Source organism: Martes martes, assembly GCF_963455335.1.
Source record: "Martes martes genome assembly, chromosome: 1".
NCBI classification, from domain to species: domain Eukaryota; kingdom Metazoa; phylum Chordata; class Mammalia; order Carnivora; family Mustelidae; genus Martes; species Martes martes.
The window spans coordinates 198,378,347-198,406,333 of record NC_137888.1 but is presented as its reverse complement, the minus strand read 5'-3'; the positions used below and the strand labels follow the sequence as shown (position 1 = coordinate 198,406,333).

At 45.7% G+C, this 27,987-nt stretch overlaps 1 protein-coding gene across 1 annotated transcript in view; it reads left to right on the top strand.

The window, feature by feature from the left end:
- The window catches only part of DAG1 (dystroglycan 1), a 65,576-nt gene that overhangs the window by 17,056 nt on the left and 20,533 nt on the right, over positions 1-27,987 (top strand). The window lies entirely within an intron of this gene.

Genomic DNA, 27,987 nt, shown 5'->3' with positions numbered 1-27,987 from the left:
TGGCGGGGTTCTTTTTGTGCGAGTGCTGCTTTGCATAGTCTTCAGTCTCTTCCAGGGTTGGTTTGGTTTTATGTTTACCTCATCGTGTTATTATTTTCTTTTTGATTTTAAAGCAGGCTCCACACCCAACAAGGGGCTTGAATCAAGAGTTGCATATCCTGTCAACTGAGCCAGCCAGGTGCCCCTAAAAAAATGTGTGTGTGTGTGTGTGTGTGTGTGTAGGGGAAAAAGATCAATCCTTTATTTTTAATAGAGAAAAAATTGGCATGTAACATCATACTAGTTTTAGGTGTGCAGCATAATAATTGGGTCTTTGTATATACTCTAAAATTTTTTAAAAAACTTTTCAAACTGTGCTAGTATGAAATAAAACAAAGGGGCGCCTGGGTGGCTCAGTTGTTAGGCATCTGCCTTTGGCTCAGGTCATGATCCCAGGGTCCTGGGATCGAGCTCCACATTGGGCTTTCTGCTCAGCGGGAAGCCTGCTTCTTCCTCTCCCACTCCCCCTGCTTGTGTTCCCTCTCTTGCTGTCTCTCTCAAATAAATAAATAAAAATTTTAAAAATAAAATAAAATAAAACAAAAATAGAGAAAGCAAGACCCCCCCCCCCCAAAAAAAAAGTATAGCTTAGTGAATTACAAGGTCAAGAAATAAAACTTTGCTGGCCCCACTAGAGGGCCCTTGCTGGGTCCCATCCCTGTTACAGCCCCTTCTCTCCTTCCTTCCAAAAGTGACCCCCAACCTACTTTTGTATCCATTTCCTTCTATTTCTTTTTCGTTTTACCTCCCAAATGTGTATCCTTAGGCACTGTAGTTTAATTTTGTCCATTTTTAAAACTTCATATATCTTTTAAGTCTCTTTGATCTATAGATACTCCCTCTGTCCCTTTCCTTGCAATCATCTGCTCAAGCCTCTGGGCCCTTAGACTCCATGTGGGAGTCTTCCCACAGTCCAGGTGTAGCTGATGGTGTCTTAGGGTGCAGGTGGGCATGCTCTTCTTCATACTTCCTGTGAATCGGCGGCTGGATCGAAAGGCATGATCCACCTCAGGTACGGACCCTCTGGTACAGCTGGGGTGTCTGCATCTTTCCTCTGGAGGGCTGCTTTCCTCTTGTTACACGATGCTCACAGATGGTACCCAGAGCGCCGCTTCCTTGAGGAGAGGCCAGGCCCAGCCCAGCCCAGCCTCTCAGTGGCTCTGCAGTCCTCGGCAAACCGGTCTCTCCGGGACTGGTGTGACAGGATGTTGCAAGAGGAAGAGCCGGGGTATCTCCTCTGGCCTAATTCACCGGGAGGGGCTCACAGCATCACCCACTTTGCAGGCCCTCCTCACCAACTCCTGGTGCTTCTGCCTTTCCTTATCTGTCCCTCATGTCTCCTTTCTTCAGCTTTCCTCCCTTCCTTTCTCCCTGTGTTTCTGTGGTGTTCTGATAGGGAAAAGATTTGAGGCTTAGGAGAGGGATTCTTATCCTGTTTGATTGCTCACCATCTCAGGGACTGTGGAAACCTCATTTTACTCATCTGTAAAATGAAGGTGTTGGTCTTGATGATTAATTTAAATGGTTGCCTCATACTTTGTCCTATGAGTGTTGTGTTTTACAAATTTTCTCTGTGTCTGGAAGCTGTTTTCCAGGATTTTCTTCTCGTTGTAGGGCACGTTTTGGTTACCCACTTAAAATGGTAAGGAAACAGAGAAACGGGTAGAGCTTAGAGAATGGCCAGAATCCAGTCTTTCCTCTCATCAGTGCCATTAGGCCGGTGGGCTGGGTGAGCAGTGAAAGGCTCATGTGGGCTCTGGTCGTGGCCTCACCTACTGGTCTCAAGCTCTGGGGACAGAAATCTGCCTTTCAGTATAGGGAAGTGTGTCAGCTGCCAGTGCTGTGGCTGTGCCAGCGGGTGGCTGAGGATGTGGGCATGTGGAGGGCCAGAGGTGGTTTCAGTGTGAGAAGAGGCCCAGGCTTCAGGCCTGGGAACTTGTCAGCTGGCCCTGGCTTTCTTGTTTGTGGGCCCCACCCTGCTTACCCCAGAATTTGATGGGCAGCTCAAGCATGTGTCTGATGTGAGGGCAACTCTGTGCTTACTTCAGGCAGCCGCTGCCTGATCCAGTATTGCTGTGAGGATCTGGAGGTAAAGGACTGTGCTGGTGGCTAGCCTAAATCTTCATATGTACTATATGCTGAGTCCACTACTCTACCAGCGGGAACTGCCCCCAAGGAGAGGTATCGTACTGTACCAGGATTTATCTGGCCTCCCCCTGGTGCTGAGACGCTTAACATATGCCTGTGGTGTTTGTTTGTTATTACTTCACATGTTCCAAATTTCATTTATTTTATACAGGAGTAATTTCGAAGCCAAGTAAATTCAGATTTTTGCATGCATTGTGTCTGTCCACTAAGGTTGCTTCGGCCTAAGGAGGTAGACCAGGTTTTGTTTTCTTGGTTTGAATCCAAGTTTTCTGAGGGCTGTCCTTTAGGGAGGAGAATGTAAGGAATTCCAGAGTCAGGGAAGTGTGGGCTGTGCTGGAGGAAGGGGAGGAAGGGCTGCTTCTAGAAGCTGCTTAGCAATGCTCAGGAGCTGCCCAGAGGAGTGGGTGTCAGGCAGCCAGCATGGCGGTGAGGGGAGTGCAGAATCTCCTGTGTGAGAGATCTTTACCATTTCATTTAAAAATTGAATTACTCAGGGGACACCTGGGTGGCACGGGCTGTTGAGCGTCCAACTCTTGGTTTCAGCTCAGGCGGTGGTCGTGGGATCCAGACCTGTGTGGGGCTCCATGCTCAGCAGGGAGTCTGCTTAACACTTTCTCTCCCTCTGCCCCTCCACCTTGCATTCACACTCCCTTTCTCTCTCTCTCAAATAAATAAATAAATCTTAAGAAAAAATTGAATTACTCAGATTTTTGTGAGACACAACTATGGCTGCTTGGTTAGTGTGGAAAAGCAGGAGTGAAAGCTGTTTCCTAGTATTGGCTGCTCTGGTGTTCTCAGGTGTCCGTGATCAGCTAGCGGTGAAAGTACTTAGAGAGCAGCCCTGCTTTCACCTCAGGGGGTCAGCAAGTAGTAGGCCTTGGCCAATTTATCCTGGGCCAGAGCTGAGTTTTCTCATTCTTCAGGCTTTGAAAGTATGTTCTTTTATAGATAAAGCTTGTTTCACCGAATCTCTTGATAACTAGTAGCTTTGGAGTTTTTTGTTTTTGTTTTTGTTTTTGATGTCACCGTTTTGTAAAAAATTGAAGCATAATTTATACATGTAGCAAAATACACAAATCATAGATGTATAGCTCAGCACACTTTTACATATGTATATACCACTCAGATCAAGATATAGAACATTTCCAGAAGGTTCCATCATGCCTTTCCCCAGTCAGCATCTTACCATAAGAAAGCACTCTTCTGATCTCTGTCATTGGGCTTAGTTTTGCTGCTCTTGACCTTCCTGTAAGTGGAGTGATAGAGTGTGTGTGTGTGTGTGTGTGTGTGTGTGTACTCTCATTTGTCTGCTTTTTTCTTGCTGAACATTAGGTCTCTGACATCTTTGTGGTTCTGTACAACAGTTCAGTAAATTGTGATATATTCATATGAAGTACTATACAACACTCTTGTGTTGTATAGTACTTCATATGAATATATCACAATTTACTGCTCTTCTTGTTGGTAGACATTTGGGCTGTGTCCAGTTTTTGACATCACAAAAATAACACTGATACAAATGTTCTTGTCCATGTCTTCTGTTGGTGTATATCTAAGAATGAATTGCTGGATATATTTGATATTTTAATCACTGGGAAGAATTTTGTGTATATGCCTCTTTTATTTTCTTTTTTTTTAAAGGATTTTTATTTATTTATTTGACAGAGAGAGACACAATGAGAGAGGGAACACAAGCAGGGGGAGTGGGAGAGGGTCCTCTGAGCAGGGAGCCCGATGCAGGGCTCGATCCCAGGACCCTGGGATTATGACCTGAGCTGAAGGCAGACACTTAACGCCTGAGCCATCCAGGCGCCCCTCTATTTTATTTTTGAACTTTTTATTATGGAGAATTTCAAGTACACTCAAACACTGGAACAGTGAATCTCTACTCACACTTTTTTTTTTTTTTTAAGATTTTTAAATTTATTTGTTTGACAGAGAGAGATCACAAGTAGGCAGAGAGGCAGGCAGAGATAGAGCGGGAAGCAGGCTCCCCGCTGAGCAGAGAGCCCAATGTGGGGCTCGATCTCAGGACCCTGGGATCATGACCTGAGCTGAAGGCAGAGGCTTAACGAACTGAGCCACCCAGGCGCTCCCTCTACTCACACTTTCAACCACTACCCCACCCCACATAATTTTGAACCATGTTTCAGACACCTGTCATTTCATCCCTCAGTGGTTTGGTGTATGGCTCTAGAAGATAATGTAAACATAACATCTGCTGAAGGGCTTCATGCTCCTTCTCTCTGGTCCTGGTGTTGTCCACGGTTTTTATCATGGTCCTCATGGCAAGGTATGCCTCCTAGTTTCTGTTACTCCTCATCTTGGTGAAGTTGCCTAGGTCCCCTGGTTTCTCCAGGAAGCCTTCGAACCAGGAACTAGCATGATAGAGAGTTGGGAAGGTCACTTTAGGACTTTGGAATGTCATTCTCTGTTGTGAGCACCACTTTCTGTTGGGTTGATTGTCCATGTGTATAAGCTAGGCTGATCTTAGAGAAAGTTGAGTGTGGACTGGGGAGTACTTCTGTGCTTGAGTGCATGACAGCCTGTCCCAGATGGCTGCACTGGCTTGGGATAGATGGTTCTTCCCCCAGGGCCCCAAGAGTGGAGGGTGCCACCTACAGGACGGATGGGCTCCAGCATTCCTGTCAGGCCCTACTCCTCAGTTGAAGAACAGGCATCAAACTTAGGTTTGGACATAATGAGGTAGAAAAGGTTAATGTTTTTCAAAACAGTGAAATCACAGGATGAAGATTAGACTTGGGGGCCCATAATAGTCTCTAGCTTCCCTTCCCTGTCCTTGTGTTCAGCACTGGAGTTGTTCTGGGGTGGGCCCAGGAGGTGGCCTGGTTCAGAGGGCTGGTCCAGGGAAGAAACAATGGGAGCAAAGAACACTACAAATACCTTATTATTTGGAGTCACTCACCCATAAATTCTCCATAGCAATTTTCCTCTGAGGTAGTCAAGTCTGACTAGAAAAACATAGCACCGTGTTTTGATTCATTAGTCATCTGGAAGCTCACCCTCCCATACTGTCATGCTGCCTGACCACGAAGTACCACTTCTCCCAGTCTGCACTTATGATACCTGCCGCCCATCATGGCCCATAGCCCGGCAATACGAGAGGGGCAAACTGCTCTCTGTTTCAGCCTGTCCCACCCGCCTTCCTCTTCTTATGCTGTTAATGAAGAAGTTTGCCAATAACTCACTTCTAGTGAAAGTAAGGGAAAAGTCACTCATCTCTTCAGGCAGGAATGTAAATTGAAGGCATTTTGGGCAATATCTATCAATTCTAATATGTATAACCTTGGGCCTAACAAATCCACATCTAGGATTTTGTGCTCCCAGAAGAAAGCAAGTATAAAAGTGAGAGCATCCTTTTTTTTTTTTTTTAAGATTTATTTATCTATTTGACAGAGATCACAAATAGGCAGAGAGGCAGGCAGAGAGAGAGAGGAGGAAGCAGGCTCCCTGCTGAGCAGAAAGCCTGATGTGGGGCTCAATCCCAGGACCCTGGGCAGAGGCTTTAACCCACTGAACCACCCAGGCGCCCTAAAAGTGAGAGCATCCTTGAGAGCAAAACGGTCAGGATACAGACACTTAGTTTGCTACAGGCAGCAAGGGTCAGTCAGGAGGTGGGGTCCAGCCACTGGGGCTGAGGTCTCCCAGTTCTAGTAAAATTTAAAAAGCAACAATTATGAAATATGTGATTTCATTTGGGCTTTAAGAACAAATTAAAGAGGGTCACCTAGGTGGCTCAGCTGGTTTTAAGCCTCTGCCTTCAGCTCTGGTCATGATCATGATCATGATCTCAGGGTCCTGGGATTGAGTGCCGCATTGGGCTCTTCGCTCAGCAGGGAGCCTTCTTCTCCCTCTGCCTGCCACACTCCCTGCTTGTACTCTTTCTCTCTGACAAGTAAATACATAAAATCTTACAACAAAAAGAATGAATTAAAGAGGGATGCCTGAGTGGCTCATTTGTTTGGGCCTCTGCCTTTGGCTCAGGTAATGATCTCAGGGTCCTGGGATCAAGGCCTGAGTTAGGCTCCCTACTCAGCGGGGAATCTGCTTCTCCCACTGCCTCCCCCACCCCCTGCCCCCAATCATGCTCATGCACTCGTGCTCTCTCTCTCTCAAATAAAAAAATCTTAAAAAAAAAAAAAGAATTAGAGAGAGGGTGGTTCAGTCGGTTAAGCATCTGACTCGATCTTAGCTCAGGTCTTGATCTCAGGCTCTTGAGTTCAAGCCCCTCATTGGGCTTGCATGGAGCCTACTTAAAAAAAAAAAAGAATGAATTCAAGAGAGATGTGCTTGTTTATGGATTTAGAGACACAGTAAATGTCTCATTTGTGGACAGCTTAAAAAAAAAGTCCAGCATGGAACCTACTTAAAAAAAAAAAAAAGAATGAATTAAAGAGAAATGTACTTGTTTATGGATTTAGAGACACATTAAATATGCCATTTGTGGACAGCTACTGAAGAAACCCAGCCTGCTCATCTGAGAGCCTGGGAAAGAAGCCTGCTTTTCACTTGTGCTCTTTTATATTACTGGAATTTGTTTTACCTCCATATGAATTACTTGTTTTTTTTTTTAGAGAGGGGAGGGGCAGAGGGAGAGAATCCCCAAGGAGGACCCCCCCTCCAAGTGTGGAGCCCATTGCAGGGCTCCATCCTGCTATCCATGAGATCATGACCTGAGCCGAAACCAAGAGTTGGATGCTTAACTGACTGAGCCACCCAGGTGCCCCCATATGAATTACTTTTATTGCATTAAACCCAAAGGTAAGGACCAGACAGCTGATGGCATCATTGTGAGGCGTGCTGTGTGTCTTCCAGGTTGTGGTCAGGAATTGTTAGTGGGGAATGTGATGCTGACAAACACTGGGTTAAGCTTGTGTAGATCTTGAGATTTGCTCTGGGACTTCTGAACTTGGTGATGGTCTAGTCAGGGTTTTTTCTTTCAGGAGGGAGGACTCCTGGGAAGGGAAGATGAAACTATTTTTAATCTTAAGCAAACATAGCCCAGTGTAGTAATTTCAGGCCCCAGTGTGACATTTTCTTCCATTATAACCCAAGTCACTTTTAAAACAAACAAAGCCCTTTTTTTGTGTGTATTTTGTGTTCATAGTGTTTTTGGAGGAAATGCTTTTAAAATACCTCCATTTCCCCTTTATAAACTTGGAGGGCTCGGAGGCCTAGTGGGAAGTGTGTTTTGAATCATGCAGTCTGGGAGTTTGGTGCCTGGACCCTGGAATGCTAGTGGGCAGAGTGCTGGGGTGTGAAGTAAGTGGTGGGATTAAGGTTACACAGGCTGTCAAGTTTACAGTGCTCATGTGCTGACTTTGCCTCACAACTGTTGATGAATCTCTGCTCTGCCAGGGAAGAATTGAGGTCCTGAGAGGGGAGGTGGACCATGCCCCACATTCCTTTTTTTTAAGGATTTATTTGAGAAAGCAGGGGCGGAGAAAACAGAAAGGGAGGGGGGACAAAGAGACTTGGCACTGAGTGCAGAGTCTGATGCGGAGCTTCATTTAATGACCCTGAGATCGTGACCTGAGCCGGAATCAAGTCATTTGCTTAACCGACTTGAGCCACCCAGGTGCGCCCCCACCCCCTTAAAAGATTTTTAAAATTTATTTGAGAGAGAGAGAGAGTGCGTGCGCATGGGCAGGGGCAGAGGGAGAGGGAATAAGAATCCCAAGCAGACTCTGCACTGAGTGTAAAGCCCAGTGCAGGGCATGGGCTTGATACCATGACCCTGAGATCATGACCCGAGCCAAAATCAAGAGTCAGGCACTCAACCAACTGAGTCACCCAGGTGCCCTGAGATGCACCTTGTTCTAATGATCAGCACTGGTTAAGGAGGTACCCACCAGTTTACTCTAAAGTTGCTGTTTTCCCCTTGCCATTAGTGAGTAGTTTATGGGGGGACACTTTGAGACTGTGTAGATACCTTGTTTTTCGTTAAACTCTGACCTACTTTTAGCATCTATTGGTCCTTCTAAGATCATTCCTTCTGTTTTGGTGTCATCTTATTCTAAGAAGAGTTTTCTTGTCTCTCCCATTTATTTATTCATTGGGTTATTGGTTTATTAGTTCATATTGCTGACTCAGTGTGATTCTTTTTTTTTTTTTAAAGATTTTGTTTATTTATTTGACAGAGATCACAAGTAGGCAGAGAGGCAGGCAGAGAGAGAGGAGGAAGCAAACTTCCCACCGAGCAGAGAGTCCAATGAGGGGCTCGATCCCAGGACCCTGAGATCATGACCTGAGCCGAAGGCAGAGGCTTTAACCCACTGAGCCACCCAGGCATCCCTCATTGTGATTCTTGTCATTGTTTTGATGCCCAGGTTGTCCCCGGTTTGGCAGTGGGAGTCCCTCCTGTGTTCTTTTGACATGTCCGCATCGTTGTTTGAGCACTCCCTGACTTTCTGATGCAACTAGATATCCCAGCCTCCTTGACCCCAGCCTGAGACCAGCCATTTCCACAAGGAGCCATGGTGCCGTTTAGTTGACATGGTATTGAGAAACCAAGATACAGATGCATGTTACATCTTTTTATTTATTGAAAGTCTGCTAAAACTAACTTTGTATTTAGTTGCTTAATCATGTTGCAGTTGAATAAAGGAGTTTCACGGTGTCCAGTTTTTTATTTTTGTTGTTAAGTGGAACAAGTGAACATGATAGCAACATCATAAAAGAATGAATGCCCTGCCTGCTCAAAAAGAATGTATTGCTACTTAATTGGTAGGGAAATTATCAGAACCACTGAACTGATCTCTAAAAAGGAAGGATATCTCCAGCTGTTGATACCAGGGACCCTGAAATCCAGCTCCCCAGGCAGTGCCCATGACTGTTGTCAGGGCTTTGAACTAAAGGTGCAGTGTCCCTTGAGGCAGTGGAGCACATGTACCCTATGTTTCAGGTGGTCTTGACATAGTTCTCCCCCAGTCAGGTGCCGGTGTCATGGGAGGACATGGGGCTGACCTGTGTCCTCCCTGTGTTATCATTCGACTACATGGGGAAATCAGAGCTGAGAATTTAACGAAATAGGAAAGGCGTGTCGGAGGGCTCATTAGATAATGGATGGCTGCATTTGGCAGCTTTCCGGAGGAAGCAGCATTTGGGGACTGGGAGCTGGAGGGTAGAGGGAGCTAGAAAAAAAATCCACTTAATGAACGCTTATGAGTACTTCTTTTTGTGCCAGGCAGTGAGGGTGGACCTGATCCCACAGGCGGCTGTCATGAGCTGCCTGGAATGCAAGAGCCATGTGATGGCAGTTGTGGCTTGGGCAAGGTAATCTGGTGAACTGGGCTCCGGGTGCCCGCTCTGCCTCTTACTGGCTGTGGATCTCTGTTTTCTTCATGTCATAAAGGAGATGTTCTGTAGGGTTGCTGTGAGGGTGCGGATTTACATGCCAGTCTTAAGGGGTTGCATCCAGAACATGATCCTCCTCATTATGGCAGCTCAGTGCAGGTTAAAACCAGGGGGATAAGGTCCCTGAGGAAGCAAGCTTAGGTTGGCCTTGGGTGGCCAGTGCAAAAAGGGGTGCTTCCTGCTCCCCTCTTCCTGAGAAGTCTCACGCTTGACCCTGGAGATGTCTAGCTGTTTGCGAAGTAGTAAAGCAAAGGGAAGGCACTCACTTCTGTGGAGTGCCACGTTTGAGGTAAAACACTGATTTGTGCTTGTCGAACACCTGTTCCATTGAAGGGTTGGGTTGCCGTGGGAGTGAGCAGTCCGGGTTAAGTGGAGCATAATTGTGCTGTGGGAACATCTGTGGCTCTGTGTTCAGGAGGGCGTGGTATGGAGTGGGCTCGTTAAATGAGTGGCAGGGGTTGGACATGCTTGGGTAGGATGAAAAGCACTCTTGGAGTGTTGAAAGAAGGGCAGTCCTTGGGAGAAAAGGACTTGGAGCCCAGTCCTGAAGGTAAGTAGAGAACCTGAAGTTTCAGTAGACATGTCAGTGCTGGGCAATGATGCAGTGTCCCAGCTTGTGGTGGAGAGGAGCCCCGAGCAGAGTGACCAGAGGCCAGGTGTGAGCAAGGAGTCACGGACAAGGCATTGGCCAAGGCTGGGGGTAGGGGTCCGTGATGACAGGTGAGGCAGGAGGCACCCAGGAGGTGGGAAGGGGGTAAGGATCCAGTGCACACTCTCTCAGGTCTTTAACCTATTTTTCAACTTGATGGGAAGGCTGGGTCTTGACTCACATCATTGGGTGGCGACAGTGGGCCCATCTCCCACAGAAGACTGAGCGAAAGTAGGCATCTGCCTGGATCCTTCTGTCCCTTTCCTTCCCAATTGGTCTAGGAAGTAGAGGCCATACTCTGAGGCCTTGGTGTTCCCTGGTTGCTGCTGACCTATATTCTCCTCCACTCTGTCCAAGCTTTGCTATTTGTCTCCCATTGAACCAGTCTGAGCCCAGGACCCAGGTGAATTAGGGCCTGTTCTGGCCCTCAGTGGACACTCAGTCTAGTGGGGCAAGTTTTTATTAGGAAACAAGAGAAGCTCATATAATTTTTTTTTTGAGATTTTAATCTTCTAAGTAAGAAGTAAGCATTTTCATTTTATATTGTTCTTCATTTGTGGAGAGATTGAAACACAAATGGAATGGGGTTGGAATTAAAGAGCAGGTAGGGGAAGGTAGGACAGTATCTGATACTGAGTAGGTGGTCCAAATTTGTTGAATAAAAATTATCAAGAACATATTCCTATCGTGTATGTTCTTGTTAGAGCAAGGTGCTTATGGAGAAAGAAAAGTAATTATTGCGAAAGCAAAGAGTACGTGTTTCTGTAATATTAATCCGGTGTCTTTCATCTAAAGAGCAAAACAGATACCAAGTATTGTTATTTAATTTGCCATTTGTCCAAATTATATGTGTCCATGCTATCGATCATTGTTGTAGTTGGTGTTATTTTATTCTGTGTTTGCCTAGAAAAAAAGGGCTTCTGAGGGGTGCCTGGGTGGCTCAGTGGGTTAAAGCCTCTGCCTTCAGCTCAGGTCATGATCTCAGCGTCCTGGGATCGAGCCCCGCATCAGGCTCTCTGCTCAGCAGGGAGCCTGCTTCCTCCTCACTCTCTGCCTGCCTCTCTGCCTACTTGTATTCTCTGTCTGTCAAATAAAGAAATAAAATCTTAAAAAAAGGGGGGGGGCTTCTGAGAATGAACTTAGATTTATAAAATAATTTTTAAAAAATTCTGTTGGCCAGGGGGCGCCTGGGTGGCTCAGTGGGTTAAGCCGCTGCCTTCGGCTCAGGTCATGATCTCAGGGTCCTGGGATCGAGTCCCACATCAGGCTCTCTGCTCAGCAGGGAGCCTGCTTCCCTCTCTCTCTCTCTGCCTGCCTCTCTGCCTACTTGTGATCTCTCTCTGTCAAATAAATAAATAAAATCTTAAAAAAAAAAAAATTCTGTTGGCCAAAAAAATCGCTGTTGTTCCATTACAGCCTCTATTGCTCTGTTCTCTGGAGTGCTGGGACCTTGGATAGTCACTGATCTCTTGCCTGCTCCATACCCAGAGGACAGTCACACCTGAGGTTCTGTTGGGCAGGACTGCTTCTTTCCTGTCGAGGGGTAGATGCAGTTAGAACATGTTCAGTCTCCAGAGTGTTTTGGAAATGATTTCTTTAAAGGCCACTGTGTTGAGGCCCTAAGTGCTTTGCACTGGCCATCTGCAGGTCTTGGTATCCAGGCGCCGCCTTCCGTGTTGTCCGCATTGTGGTGCCATCCAGCGGGAGCAGAGCCACAGGGAAGTAACCAGTACCAGACAAGCGTACACTGGTCCTGTGCGAGGTGCTTAGTGAGTCACAGAGGTGAACCTTGTCACTCACTCCCTTAGCTCCACGGGCAGTGACAAATTCAATACTAAGTAGTTAGTCTGTAAAGGCAAAAGATAGCGGAGATCCCTGGGTGCATTACAGGTAGTCAAAAAAGTGGATTTGCAGACTTTAAATTAGCCTTCTGTGAATTACCTATAGTTGCTTACTTTATAGTGTTACCCTCCCAGAAACCTCTGCTCCAATTTGCAGCTTCACTAACCCTTGGGGTTTGAGAGGTGAAAACTCTGGTGTCAAGAGCATGCAGGGTGACTTCCTGCTTTCTTAGCCTTTGTGCATGTAGAGAGCCTGAGTGACTTTTTGAGGTGTCTGTGGATTATGAGAGCTTGATTTTTTTTTTTTTAAAGATTTTATTTATTTGTCAGAGAGCGAGAGCAAGCACAGGCAGAGTGGCAGACAGAGACAGAGAGAGAAGCAGGCTCCCTTCCGAGCAAGGATCCCGATATGGGACTCGATCCCAGGACGCTGGGATCATGACCCAAGCTGAAGGCAGCCGCTGAACCAACTGAGCCACCCAGGTGTCCCGCTTGATTATTTTTTTAAAAAGACAAAACTCTAGCTCTCTGCATAAATAAACTGGTAACTGGTGAATTCGTGGTATTTTTAGTTCTTTGTGCTAAGGAAATCTGGATTTTCCTTTAAGCATTGGTTGAACGTGGTTAATGATCTGAGGCCAGCAGAGGACTGGAGGGCCTCTCTCTCCCTTGGGATGAAAATCCTCTCTAAGGAACCTGTGGCTTCCTGTTTGCTCCCTCTGCCTTTCTGAGGGCAGGTTGCTGGGTGGGACACTTAAATTGGTTTTTAACAGTCAGTGAGATCCTGAAGGGTTCCTGCAGAGGCATCAGCAGAGAGAGTGAGGGCTATGGTTTTTGTGGTCGTTTTCTCAACCAGGTAAGAAATGCGGCCTGTCTGAACTGCCTCAGGATGAACGGTTCGGCTCAGGTGTGGGGGGCACTCTCCCCCATTCCCTGCGGGTTGCTGCTTTGACTGTTTTATCTTCGCATTTCCCACTCTCGCTTCAGAAATCTTATCAAGAGGGACGCCTGGGTGGCTCAGTTGGTTGGGCGGCTGCCTTCCTCTCGGGTCATGGTCCAGGGGTCTTGGGATCGAGTCCCGAATCGGGCTCCTTGCTCAGCGGGGAGCCTGCTTCTCCCTCTGCTTCTGCCTGCCTCTCTGTCTGCCTGTGCTCACTCTCTCTGACAAATGAATAAATAAAAAATCTTTAAAAAAAAAAAAAAGAAATCTTATCAAGAGATAACTGAGGTGGAGGGACTAGTGGGGGGACAAAGGCCAGATTCTGTTTTATCAGTCAAGCTCCTCAGGGCAGTTAGTCTGAGGAGATAGAATCAGAGCTCTCGTTTGTGTTCTCTCTCTCTCTCTTCTCTCTCTCTCGCCTGTGACCTCTACATTCCTGGTCTTTCCTCTTACCACGCAAGTTCTCAGCAGGTAGGGCAAGTGACTATCCCCATGGCTCTGAGAGGGGTTGGCTGGCCTGTTAGGAGGTCTGTGTTGCCATGAAATCCCTGATAGTGTCTCTTGATCCGTGCATGAAAGAATGCAAAGAGGAGGTCCTTGACTCTTAATTAGGTCTATTCTTAAGACACAGTTTTAAGGTAAAAAGAAAAAAAAGAAAGAAAGAAAGACCCCAGAACTTCAAGATTCACTGGACTGGTATACAGTGAGAGTTCAAAGGTAAATTTTCTGCTTACAGAAGAGGTCCTTTAAGTAGTCAACTTCCCAGTGCAGATAACTCTGTGGAGACTGGGAAGGGCAAGGTGCCTGTGTACTCACTCTGTGTGTGTGTAAAATGTGATCTGCTCACCTAATGTGGGGTTGCAGCTCATGACCCATGTGGGAATAATGAGTTGGCTGCCCAGCTGACTGAGCGCTCCGGATCTGCACTCTTGATCAGATGGGAGGAAATCCAGCATACCTGGTGTGAAGGTGCCCAAACTGGACACATTTCCCTAAATCTGAGGAGAAACGAGATTTAGATTCTCTGAATCTCCTTGAGGAGCAACCCAGCATCCTCTTCTGGGAAAGGCTAGCAATGCAGGAGCTGGCAGGACTCGGCCCAGGAGTTTTGCCTTTGCCAGTTCACTGGGAGCTGGTGCTCTCAGGTGCCACTCTAGGGAAGCCTGATTGTGAGGTCAGTGCGTCAGGCGACCTTGTCCTGCTCTGCATTGGTCTTGCCTCCTCCTCACTGCCTGACAACAGCTCAGCCGTGGCTGTGCAGAACAGGAGTTCCAAGAGTTTGCAAGGCCATCTTTTGGCTGTTTCTCCACAGCCTTCAGAAGCATACCTCTAAAACCTACTGGAGAAGTTTGTAATGATTTAGATTTTATAGTTGTTGCAAGGCTGAGGTGGGTAGAAGGGCCAATTAGAGCCGTACGTGGGAGGGAAGGAATTCAGCCAGCAAGAAAGCCTGAGCAAACGGAGTGGGTACTAGTTGTGTCTTGTCCTTTTATAAACAAGGTTTGTTGGTCTGGCAGCTTCTGGCATGGTTGAAATATTCTCGATGGTCGAACCTTAAGAATGTGGCCCAAAACAAGAATGTAGCCAAAGTAGATCACACTGTTAAATACTGAAGGTTGAAGTATGTGCCTGGATAAACATGGGGTGCAGTGGCAGCCTTCCGGTGAAGGTGCAAGAACCCCCATTCACCAGAGCGAGGACACCCCTCTGTGGCGTCTGTGTTGTGAGGCTGCTGGCAGGGCCGAGGGCTGGGGTAAGGAGAGACCTGACTAGGGAGCGGAGAGCGCTGGGGCCACTCCCCTGCTTCCCCTCACTCCTCTGTTTTGGAGTCTGATTAGCCAGTTAGGTCAGGAAGGCCAGCAGTCAGCACGCTTTTTCTCAACTTAGTTCATTGAAGTCAGATTAGCCTATTAGTTTTGAGTGATGGCACTTATTTGTAATCTTTTATAGCATAATGGAAAAAAATATATATCAGGAAACTCAGCTTTTAACTTTTAACCTGTGAAATCAGGTGTGATGACTGCTTTTGTGCTTAGGGAATCATTTCAGGGATTTAGTGGAAACTGATTCCGTACACTCTGCCGTCTGCCAAGTGCCTGCTTGGTGCTAAGCATATCCTGGGGGAGAGGGCAGCAGGGGACATGTGGCCGAGACTCCAACAGTGGACCTCTTCTGCCTCCTTTCCTCTCTGGGTAGCCCTTGGCATCTGGCCTTGATGCAGACAGACATTGACCATCCTGCCCTCAAAACTAGTCTGGCTTTACCTCTGTGCTGAGATGGAGGGGTTTCGGATAGCCAGGGCAAGTCTGGGTAGTCAGAGGGAAACATTTTAGTTTCCAGTAAGCACCTACTCTGTGTTTGTAAATTTGCCGATTTATAAGTACTTTAGTTTTATTATCTCTTGTGCTTTATGACTTAGTAATATGTGCAAATCTTAATTGAATATTTTCGTATGAAATGCGGGAAGGCTGCATGCATAGCAGATGAAGTGTCACACCTAGCACAGGGTAGGTAGTCGGTAAATATGCACTGAAGTGTAATTATTGTTGGGCTGTCTTGAGATAATTGTAATTTGCTGTAATTGGGTTCTTGGATGCCACAGGGGTACGCAGATGTGGTAATTCATTCTCACTTGGATTCTGCTGAGTCTGGCCCCCGACCTCTCACATTTACTCCCCGCCCTACTCCACCTCTCACTCCAGCTGCTGCAGCCAGATGGTCCTTGTCTTTGGGCTCAGTTTACCCTTTTCTGTTCTCAGGGCCCTACCTGGGCATTGATGATTCAGACTAGACTTAAGCCTCATGAATGTTTTTTCTGAAGTCTGATTAGTATGACTCTGAGTAACGTGTGTGTGTGTGTGTGTGTGTGTGTGTGTGTTTTTAAAGATTTTTTTTATTTGACAGAGAGAGAGAGCGTGTGCATATGCACACAAGGGGGCAGGATCAGCAGGCAGAGGGAGAGGGAGAAGCAGGTTCCCTGCTAAGCAGGGAGCCTGATGCAGGGCTCTATCCCAGGACCCTGGGATCATGACCTGAGTGGAAGGCATATGCTTAACTGACAGAGCCACCCAGGTGCCCCAAGTAATGTGTTTTTAAAAAAATATTAATTTATAATTGTGGTTAAAATGCATAATAAAATTTACCATGTTACCCATTAAAGTTTTTTTTTTTTTTTTTAGTTGTGGTAAAAAAAAAACATCTAACAGATTTTTACATGTTAATGATTTTTAAGTTTGCAGTTTAGTACTGAGTAATGTTTAACAGCAAGGGGCATACTGAGGTCAGTGGAGTGTAGAATGAACTGTTTCTCGGTGAGTTTTGTCACAGAACATGTGAAAAATAGACCCAGATGAAAAACCACGGTCCAGTGGAGAATTGCCTGCAGCCCTGGGATTTTGAGCCTTTTGCTTCTCTTCCTCTAGGACATGTTTGTACCTGAGTGAGTTTGTACCCAGGTATTAAAGCTTTGCTTCCTTCCTGTGTTTGTTGAAAAAAACCAAACCACCATCAGCAGAAACCATTGCCCTTCCTGCACCTCTGCTTTTGGTATCTGTGATAAGTGAAAATTTGCAAGAGTTTTCTGAGTGAGAAAAGTTCGAAGCAGCTTTTCTAATAGATGATTATGTAGTGCTTGCTTCGCAGAGGTAATTTTTTTCTTCCACATATTTTTACTTCAAGTGTCTTGCTGTATATGTAACCCTAGACTCCTTTGGTGGGTTCTCCAGCTCCCTGGTGGTGTCTCTGGGGGTCTGCCCCACACCTCTGGTGGTATCCCACAGCGCACTGGCCAGGCAGGGGCTTGCCTTGTGTCAGGGGGTTCTCAGCTGCCTCCGGAGCCGTGAGCACTTTTGAGGGAACACCTTGAATCTTCACCAGTGACTTTGTTCAACACTTGTCTCATCTGATGCTAAAGAGGGAAAAAGGCCCGTTTTTAACTCAAAGCAGAGAAAGCTGTCTGTCTTTATGGTATTTGGAGCCCAAATAAACAGTGACTTCACACTATTGTTTTCCATTGTGGGAGTACATCCTGTTGGCCATCCGTTTGAGCAGTTTTAAACTGGTTAACCCTCCAGAATTTTTATATTAATGTTAGACTGATATTTAACAGTTAATTTTAACTTTTGAGTGTCTGGACAAAGATTTTATTTTATTTATTTTTTTGAGAAAGAGAGAAAGCATGTGCATGAGTGTAGTGGGGGGAGAGAGAGGGAGAGGCGCAGAGAGAGCCTTAAGCTTCACACCCAGCGAGGAGCTGAATGGGGAACTCAGCTTCACGACCCTGAGATCATGAGCTCAAACCAGGAGTCAAACGGCCAACCAGTTGAGCCACCCAGGTACCCCCGGGACAAGAGCATTTTTGTTAGATGGAACTTAAAGTGGTTGTTTCAGTTGGTTTTGCTTTTAACTTTTTCAGAACCATTTGAAACAGAGACATGGACTTCTATTATTTGTTTGGTTTAAAAAGATAGTCCCATTTTCCTTAAATGGTTTTTTTTTTAATTTAAAATATTTTTTTTATTTTTATTTATTTGACAGAGAGAGAGATATTACAAGTAGGCAGAGAGGCAGGCAGAGAGAGAGAGGGGGAAGCAGGCTCCCCGCCGAGCAGAGAGCCCGATGCGGGGCTCGATCCTAGGACCCTGGGATCATGACCTGAACCGAAGGCAGAGGCTTTAACCCACTGAGCCATCCAGGCGCCCCTTCCTTAAATGTTTTAATTACTATGGCGAAAAGAAGCAGTTTGAGAGTTTAAGTACAGTTTCTAGGTAACCTAGCTATTGGAGAGGAGCAGTTCCTGGGAGTGGTTGGGGGTGAGGGCTGCCTCGGCCTCAGCCACATTTTGTATAGTTAGTAAGGGATTGACTCTCACAACTTTTCTTTCATTCTTGGAAAGCAAAAACTAGTAGGGAGCTGTTCTTCTAGCATTTTAGTTAAGATGTCTTAGTTTCATTCCCTGTGGGCTTTTCTGCATATGAGGAAACATTAAGTTTACTATGAATTGAGTTGGTGCCATGTACACATTTGTTCTTGCATTTATTGCGTGGAAAGCATTTATTGACTGAGCTTCCTGTGTGCATGGGGCACTCATCAGCTCTGGAAAGGCAGGCTGAGCAGAAGAGATCTGCTTTCCTGGAGCTGGGCTTCCAGTCGAATCTTCTAGTTCCCAGGGATCTGAGATTGTCTAGACAGAGTAGGGTTGCAAGGCCTTGTGCCTCATGGGCATATGTTCCCCCTCCAACCCCCCACCCTCAAACAAGGCATGTACTTTAGTCACATATAGCTGGGGATTAGTATTGGTGACAGGAAGGGCCGGAAGGATTCTTTCTTTCCTGCTGAACTGGGCCCCCGGAAGTTTGGGATTCTTGCCTGTCATATATAATACTTTTGAAATTCCTTAGTTGTGTCCCCTGACTTGGTAAACTTAAAATACAATTACCTCCAGGACGGATATTAAGTATTTGGTTTATAAAGGACACTACCTTTTTGGCATTGCTGAAAACTTGGTGTGTGTGTGTGTGTGTGTGTGTCTGTCTGTCTGTCTATCACTGGATAGTCCTCAGGGTCACAGTTGGAGAAAGAAAGCATCGGCGAGGCCGTTGGGAGATTCAGGGGATTGCCAGCTCCGACCCCAACTAAATCGGGTTCCTATGAGTGAGGACACTTACCTGAAATGTCTTGGGGTCTTGGGCTCCCTGGGCTTCCTACCCCAGATGTCCTTTCACTCTTGGGGGCCCATATCCCAGGAGCCGGGTGGGGGGGTTCCCCTGCTCAGATATTCTTCTTGCCCATAGCCAGCACCATGGAAGTGCTGCCTCAGTGGTGCTCTCAGGTGCTGAATGTTCACCTGGCCCAGGGAGGGGTGTGATGGGTACCTAGGGTACCGTGGGGCTCTCTTCCCTGGCTCTTGGGGCAGGAGTGCAGGCTTTTACCAAGAGAAGAAGGAGAGGGCAGCCCGAGTGGCTGCTCTGGGATAGCAGTGTCCCAAAGGGCTGTGCTGTGTCCAGGCTTTGCAGGCTCTAACACTTTTAAGGTTTCTCTGCCCCCCTGGGGTGGAATGTCTAGAACTAAGGGGTGGAACTGCCGCCTGGCAGCTTTGTCCACTTTTCACACTTTGTCATGGCTGTCGAACATGTGTTTAGAGAGCCAGGGGCTTCACTAAGGCGCTGGAAAGGACCCTCTTCACAGAGTTGTATTGCACTGGGATCAAGGGCAGCACTGAACTCAGACTTAGTGGCAGGCACTGACTGGGTACTGGTACAGAGGGAACGAGTTACCCATTCCACTACGCGTTCTTTGATAGATCATCTTTGGCAGCTTCTGTTAGCCAGATAGTGGTGAGTTCAGCTGAGACGTAACATGTTGGGCTGCCCCGAGCACTTCCTGGTCTTCTAGAAGGTATGAGTGCACATATGCAGTATTAAAATGAGTGGCTGTGTCAGGAAGACTGTTTGATTCTGCCCGAGTCTTTCTCCGGTTCCTGAGCACCTTCACCGTGTTCTGGCCACAGGCTGTGTGACCATGGTCGAATGTTACCTCTCTCAGAGCCTTGTTCCCTGAAAAAAGGAGGAGGCGGATCTCTGGAGTGCTTCCATCTCTGAATGACCAAGTGTTTGAGTAAGAGACTATGTAAAAACCTTCCAATGGGATGTCCTAGTTTGGGCGTTTGAATGCAGCCTGCCAAGTTCCTTGCATGGGGAGATATGACCCTTGCTTATAGGAAGCCAGCATCAGAAAGACACAGGCTGCTTTTTGCCAAGTTTCCAAAAGATCTTTTCTCCCCAGGGCATGGAAAACCGACATATAGCAGTTGGAGTTGTGCCCTGGACATCGCCTGCTTGCTAAATGCAGAGGCACTTAGTCATACCCATGAAACAGATACCCCATGTCGTCATGTGTCCGCAGATAGCAGACTGAGCTTATGTTCTTGGTAGGACAGGGTGTGTCTCAAACTGTTGCTGTTTTCAAATAAGCTGAGAATTTTTTTTTAAAGATTTTTATTCATTTATTTGACAGAGAATGAGAGAGCACAAGCAGGAGGAGCTGCAGAGGGAGAGGGAGAAGCAGACTCCCCTCTAAGCCAGGAACCCCACATGGGGCTGGATCTCAGGACCCCAAGATCATGACCCGAGCTGAAGGCAGATGCCCAACAGACTGAGCCACCCAGGGGCCCCTAAGCCGAGAATTTTAAAATGGAGAATCAGATTAGAAAAGTAAAAGATCAAGTGGATCTAAGAAGTAGTAAAATAAGTAAATTAAAGAGTAAGGACACAGGAAGAAGCTAAAAAAAAAAAAAACAAGTTCTGTATCCTCCCCATTAATTCATTAGGTGTGTGTCTGGAACTGTGTGTGTGCTTGGTATACATTACCGATTGTGACAAATGTCCCCCTGTCCCCCCAAGCTTCCAGTCTTGTGGGGTGTTGGTTGAGCTGAGCACTTAACTAAATAAGAGTTACAATGTATAAAAAAGAAAAGGCCATTAAGAGAAGCACTGTGCAACAATAAACTGTCAGGTTACAATTTAGAATAGTATAAAATGGGCGCCTGGGTGGCTCTGTCCTTAAGTGTCTGCCTTTGGCTCTGGTCATGATCCTGGCGTGCTGGGATGGAGCCCTGCAGAGGCATCAGGCTTTGCTCAGGGAGACTGCTTCTCCCTCTCCCTCTGCCTACTGCTCCCCCTCCTTGTGCTGTCACTCTCTTTCAAATAAATAAAATCCTTAAAAAAAATAGTATAAAACAGAAGACTTAGTTCTAAAAATTAAGTGATAAATAAAATAAGCTATAAAAGGGGTATGAAGGCACAGACAGGAAACTGGGAGATACAAACATAGACACACACACGAATTCAAAGAAAAACCTTTAACTTGGGGAACTTGATAGGAATCTGAGGAGAAGACCTCTACCGAGAGTACGATGAACCTGTGTGTTGAGGAGTCAGGGTGTTTCCTTTACCTTTCCTGGTGGAGGACCCTGCAGCGGTCACAGGGAGTTAAGTGGTTCTTGGGAGCTGATGCTCACAGGACCCCAGCCTCGAAGTCCCTGGTCATTTGGTGTCCCCTTGAGGAAGTGTGGCATTTAACACGTTTGGCAAGTCTGCGCTGGGAAAAAGTGATACAGCCAGATGGCTGGCAGGAGAAGTCCCTTTTGGAAAATGGGTCTGAAATCCCATGAGAACTACCTGGTTACCTATGGCCTTAGGGTAGAACAAGGTAGTGGAAACAGGAAGGACAGTGTTATACCTAGTATTTATCTAGCACTGATGAGAGGATGGGATCATGCCAATACCTTCATTGACTTTCTAAGGTAGATAAATCTCAAATCCCTTTTCATATCTTTGTGGAGCAGCTTCATGTGGTTTTTTTTTTTTTCTTCCTGAGCCTTTAGGGAGCAAGTGCTGTCCTAGAAACTAGAAACTAGGAGTATGTAAACTTGAGTGAAATGGGCCCCCAGGAGGGTAGGGGTAGACAGAAATGGAGTTGATTGGTGGGGTAGGGTTGGGGCAGGGCAGTAGCCCCAGAGGCTGAGATCTGGATGCCATTCAGGATTTGCCAGACACACGAATGAGGACAGGGCTTTCCAGTCCTCAGAAGGTGGTGAAGAAGACACGGAGCAGGACTTACTGTTTTAGGATTTTTATTAGTTTGAGATGACAGCCCTTTACCTTCACGGTGTTTCAAGTCTTTAGCAGAGAACATAGACTAACATTACATATAACCTTAGTACCTGCTACTCAGCTTTGTCATACCTTAATGTTCTGTTGTTGTTGTTTAAGATTTATTTATTTTTTAGAGAGAGTGCATGGCACTGAGTGGGGAGCCAGATGCAGGGCTTGATCCCATGACCCTGAGATCATGACTGGAGCTAAACTGACTGAGCCACCCAGGCACTCCTGTTCTTTTGTATTTTTGTAATATCCTATTTTAGGAGATAAAGCAGTTATAAATTTGGAGACCTTTGTGAACCCATCTTTTCCTGTGCCCCATTTATTTATTTATTTTTTTAAAAGATTTTATTTATTTGACAGACAGATCGCAAGTAGGCAGAGAGGAGGCAGAGGGAGAGCCGGGGAAACAGGCTCCCTGCTGAGCAGAGACACCCCCCCCCGATGTGGGGCTCCATCCCAGGACCCCGGGATCATGACCCGAGCTGAAGGCAGAGGCTTTAACCCACTGGGCCACCTAGGTGCCCCTCCTGTGCCCCTTTTAGAGCTATACCTACTTTTTTGATGCCCCAACTGCCTCTTTGGCCCCTGGCAACCACTAATCTATTCTCCATTTCCATAATTTTGTTACTTCAAGAATATTATAAAAATATATGTAATACATATATGTAAGGTATGTATACAAATATAGTATGTAAACTTCTAGGATTAGCATTTTACACTCACCATAATTCCCTTGAGATTCGTTCACTTTGTCTAGTATATCAATAGTTCTATTTCTTTTTATTGCTCATTAGTAGTTCACGGTATGGATGTACTACAGTTTGTTTAACCATTCATCCACTGAAGGACATCTTGGTTGCACTATTGGTTGAAGAAGCTATTTTTCCCCATTGAATTGCTTTTGTATTTTTTTCAAAAATAAGTTGGGCATTCTTGTTTAAATCTATTTCTGGATTCTAGGGGTGTCTGGGTGGCTCAGTGGGTTAAATGTCCAGCTGTTGGTTTTGGCTCGGGTTGGGATCTCAGGGTCATGGAATCGAGCCCCGCAGTGTTCAGCACAGAGTCTGCTTAAAACGCTCTCTCTCAAATAAATAAATAAATCTTAAAAAAATATTTCTGGATTCCCAGTTCTGTTCCATTGATTTATATGTTTGTCTCTCCACTAATACAGTCTTGATTATTGTAGCTTGCTAAGTTTTGATATTAGGTAGAATAATCCCTCTTTTTCTTCTTTTTCAAAATTGTTTTTTGGCTATTGTAGTTTCTTTGCCTTTCCATATAAATTTAATTTTTTTTAATTTTTTAAGATTTTATTTATTTATTTGAGAGAGAGAGCGCATGAGCAGGGAGGAAGGGGACAGGGAGAAGCAGACTCCCCACTGAGCAGGAGACCCAATGCAGGGCTCAATCCCAGGACCCATGACCTGAGCCCACGGGCAGAGGCTTAACGACCGAGCTGCCCAGGTGCCCCTCCTATTATCCTTCTGTTACTGATTTCTAATTTGATTCCATTGTGGTTAGAGAACACATTCAGTGTTATTTCTTTTAAGTTTTTTAGCGTTTGATTTATGGCTCTAGATATGGTTTATCTGTATTTATGTTCCATGGACATTTGAAAAGAATGTATGTTCTGCTGTTAATGTTGATTAGATCATGTTGGTCGATGGTACTTTTGAATTCTTTTGTAACCTTGCTAATTTTCTTTCTAGTTGCTCTCAGTTGTTCAGAGTGTGCTGTTGAAGTTTCTGCCTAAAATTGTGGATTTGTTAATTTTTCTTTTCAGTTCTGTCAGTTTTCACTTCACAAATTTTATAACTTTGTTGTTTGGTGTGTGTACATTTAGGGTTGTTATTCTTGGTAGCTTGAGCCTTTTATCATTATATCATTTCCCTCTGTCTCTGGTAATTGTCTTTGCTCTGAAGTCTATTCTATCTGATATTGATAGAGCCTTTCTTGCTTTCTCTAAATTAATGTGTGCATGTTATATCTTTTTCTGTTCTTTTTTTTTTTTTTAAGATTTTATTTATTTGACAGAGAGAGACAGCGAGAGCGGAAACACAAGCAGCACAAGCAGGGGGAGAGGGAGAAGCAGGCTTTGGGCTGAGCAGGGAGCCCGATGCAGGGCTTGATCCCAGGATCCTGGCATCATGACCTGAGCTGAGGGCAGACTCTTAACAACTGAGCCACCCAGACGCCCCTCTTTTTCTCTTCTTTTACTTTCCACCTATCCTTGTCATCTCGGTATTGTCATCTATTGATTGTCTTCTTTAAATTCAGTTTGAGATCTTCCTGGTTTATGGTATGAGTGTGTTTTTTTGTTTTTGGAGAGGGAAAGAAAGGGTGGGGGAGTGGGGGGGGTGTGGAGGGACAGGTAGAGAGAATCCCAAGCAGGCTCCATGCCCAGCACAGAGCCTGATGTGGGGCTCAGTCCCACAACCCTGAGATCATGACCTGATCTGAAACCAAGAGTCGGATGCCTTACCAACTGAGCCACCTAGGTGCCCCTGATGAGTGGTACTTGATTGAAACCTGAGCAGTTTTGTCTTTTGTTCTGAGACTGATTGTTTTTCCTGGCTTTTTCTAATACTCTGGCAGGGGACAGATGAGGGAGGTATTCCCTCCCTGATTATTGGGAAGTGGAGGTAGAAGTCCAGGTTCCTTACTCAGCCTTTTTTTTTTTTTTAATTGAAGTATAATTAACATACAGTATTCTGTTAGTTTCAGGCAGACAACATAGTGATTGAACAGCTCTATACATTCCTCTGTGCTCACCATGATAAGCGTAGTCACCATCTGTCACCAAACACTATTACAGTATTATTGACTATTACCTCTGCTGTACATTTTATCTCCATGACTTGTTTTATAACTAGAAGTTTGTACCTCTTTTTTTTTCTTAAAGATTTACTTATTTATTTGAGAGAGAAAGAGCAGTGCAAGTCGAGGGGCAGGGGCAGAGGGAGAAGGAGAGAAGCAGACTTCCTGCTGAGGGTCGAACCCCATTTCGGGGCTTGATCTCAGGTCCCTGAGATCATGACCTAAGCTGAAGTCAGGAGTTGGAGGCTTGGGGCACCTGAGTGGCTCAGTGGGTTGGGCCTCTCTGCCTTCGGCTCAGATCATGATCTCAAGGTCCTGGGGTCGAGCCCTGCGTCCGGCTCTCTGCTCATTGGGGAGCCTGCTTCGCCCTCTCTCTCTGCCTGCCTCTCTGCCTACTTGTGATCTCTGTCAAATAAATAAATAAAATCTTTAAAAAAAAAAAAAAGTTGGAGGCTTAACGGGCTGAGCCACCCAGGGGGCCCCATGTTTGTACCTCTGAATCACCTTTATCTATTTCACCCATCCCTCCCACCCACTTCCGCTTTGGCAACTACCGGTTCTATTTAAGAGTCCGATTTTTTTTGTTTGTTTGCCCCACTCAGGCTTTTTTGACACCTGAAGCCTGGTGAAGTCCTTGTTAACTGCTGGGTAGGGGTAAGAATTCTCATTCCCTAGCCCTCTTTGTCAATGAGCAGTGGTGAATGTTCTGACACTAGTTTCTTCTCTGACAACCAGCCCCACAGGTAGTGGGAAAAATGCCTCGTTACTGCTTGGATGGGCATAGAGTCTAGGTTTGGCTTCCACTGACACCAAGGGACTAGAAGAGTAGGCCAGGTGGTACGTTGTTACTGGACAGTGGAGGTGAAAGTCCTAGCTCCCTACTTGGCCTTCTCTGATACCACCCCAGTGGGGATTAGGGAGCCTTGTTACAGCCTCACGAGGGTGGAAGTCTGAGGCTCTCCATTTGGCCTTTGCCGGCATGGGTGGGAGTGGGGCCATAGTTCTTTCTGTGGTGTTTGGCTAGAATAGAGCTGTTATTGTCTAAATGTTTTCTGTCTTGCTAGGCTACCCCCTTCCTGCTCCTTTGGCTAAAGAGAGCAGACTTTTGTTGGGACTCTCTTTTGTGTCATCTGTTGGCATTTCTGGGTTGCCAGCATCTTCAGCTCCAAATCTAGGATGTTTGAGGCAAAAAGAAAACCCAGGGAACTCACCACTTTGTCTTTCCTTGAGTTTTGAGGTGTCTCACTGGTCTGCCTTCTTCTCTTGACTTTTTAGAGTCTCATGTTTATATGTGATGTCTGGAATTTTTTGTCCTGTTTAGTGGGAAACTAGGGGAAAAATAGGTCTACCTCATCTGCTTAGAGGTGGAAGTCCAGTTGTTTTTTTTTCTTTTATGCTTTATTTTTTGATTCTCGTTAAATGAAATCCTTTCTTATCCTGACATTCTACTGTATTCTAAGATTTTGGGACTCCTGGGTGGCTCAGTCAGTTAAGTGTCTGCCCTCAGCTCAGGTCATGATCCCAGGATCCAGTCCAGCACCTGCTTCTCCCTCTGCCTCTGCCACTGCCCCTGTTTATACTCTCTCTCTCTCTGTGTCAAATAAATAAGTAAAATTAAAAAAAAACAAACAAACTAGGGCTAGATATAACTGCTGTTTATAAAGTTATTTTCAGGGGCACCCGGGTGGCTCAGTGGGTTGAAGCCTCTGCCTTCGGCTCAGGTCATGATCCCAGAGTCCTGGGATTGAGCCCTACATTGGGGGGGGGGGGGTCTCTGCTCAGCAGGGAGCCTGCTTCCCTTCCTCTCTCTCTGCCTGCCTCTCTGCCTACCTGTGATCTCTGTCAAATAAATAAATAAAACCTTAAAAAAATTAAGTTATTTTCATAGAAAAATACTTATAAATCAGCGGCACCTGGGTGGCTTAATAGTTAAGCAGCTGCTTACGGCAGGTCATGATCTCAAGTTTCGCATTGGGCTCCCTGCTCAGAGGAAAGCCTGCTTTCCCTCTGCCCTTCCCCCTGCTTGTGCTCCTTCTCTTTCTCTCTAACAAATAAACAAAAATCTTTAAAAATTTTTTTTATAAGTCCAGCTTTTTGCATTTGTATAGCTAATCCACCCAGGACTTATCTTATTTATAATGGAGAAGTGAGGGAGGACCCTAACTGTACTTGATTTCCTGCATAAATGGCCATTGGTCCTGGTGCCTTTGAACAGCTCCTTTGCAAGCTGATTTTGGGCGCTCTGTCTGCTTCCACAATCCACTTCTACTCTGCTGCTGTAATGTTGCTTTAAATACCTTTATGATAAGTCTTTGGTAAGCTAGGACTCCCGGACTTCAAAATTATTTTACTTGGGCTTTGGCTGTCTCATGAATTTTAGTTCAAAAACAAAGTAGGAACAGGAATGGCAAAATCAATAGCCAGAAAAACCCCAACCCCAGCCCTGTTGGAATTGGCTTGGATTTGCATTGACTTTATAGTACGTTGCCCACTTCAGTAACCTTTTTTTTTTGTTTTTTGTTTTTTTAGCAGTATCATTTACTTTGCATACCCCAGTCAAAAAATATCATGTGGCCCCTCAGCAGGTTGGCTTAGGGCAGGGCTTTCTTTTCTAGAATGGGAAATTGCTCTGGTCATCTTGGGGACAGGCATGCTTCAGTGTGGCTGTCAGCCTTAGGGCAAGTGTTCTGAGCTACCTGCTGAAGCAGGTCAGGAGACTGAGGGACAAGGTGCAGGGTTCTAATCTCTCTTTTGGGGATGGGGAGCAAGAGAGGCCAAATAAGTTTTGTTCACTGGCACTGAGTTTGTAAATACGGGTTTAATAAATAAGTCCGTGATTAGTGCTTGGAATGTGAGGAATACACAGCTGCTGTCCTTCTCCGTGCAGATGCTTGGTTTTTTAGTCTCTACAAAAGCATTGTTTTTAGTGGGGGAGAGGCAGAGGTAGAAGGAAAAAGAGAATCTTAAGCAGGCTCTGTGCTCAGTGCAGAGCCAGATCGATGCGGGGCTCAGTTTCACAACCCTGAGATCATGACCTGTGCCAAAATCAAGAGTGGGACACTTAACTGATGCTTAACCAAGCCACCCAGGCACCCCAAAAACATTGTTTTAAGACTTAATAAGTGTTATATTAGCCATATTGCTTGATCTCTATATATACAAAAAACATTTTTCCCCTTGAAACATTTCAAAATAAAATGCAGAGAATTTTGCTCCTTCATCCCTAAATCCTTCAAAATTAGGGACAGTCTCTTACACAACCACACTACTATCATCTCACCTGAGAAAATTAACAATAAATCCAATCTCCTGCCCAGAGGCCCAATTATTTCTTTTGGAGCTGGGCTTCTTCTGTGTTTTTTTGTTTCTTAAAGTTTTTAAGTTTTTTGCTTTAAGTAAATCCAGATCCAGTCAAGATGCACACAATACATCTGGTGGCCGTTTCTAAATCTGGAACAGCCCCCCTGTGTTTAGGGGTGTCAGCATTTGGGCAGACCAGGCCAGTTATCTTGT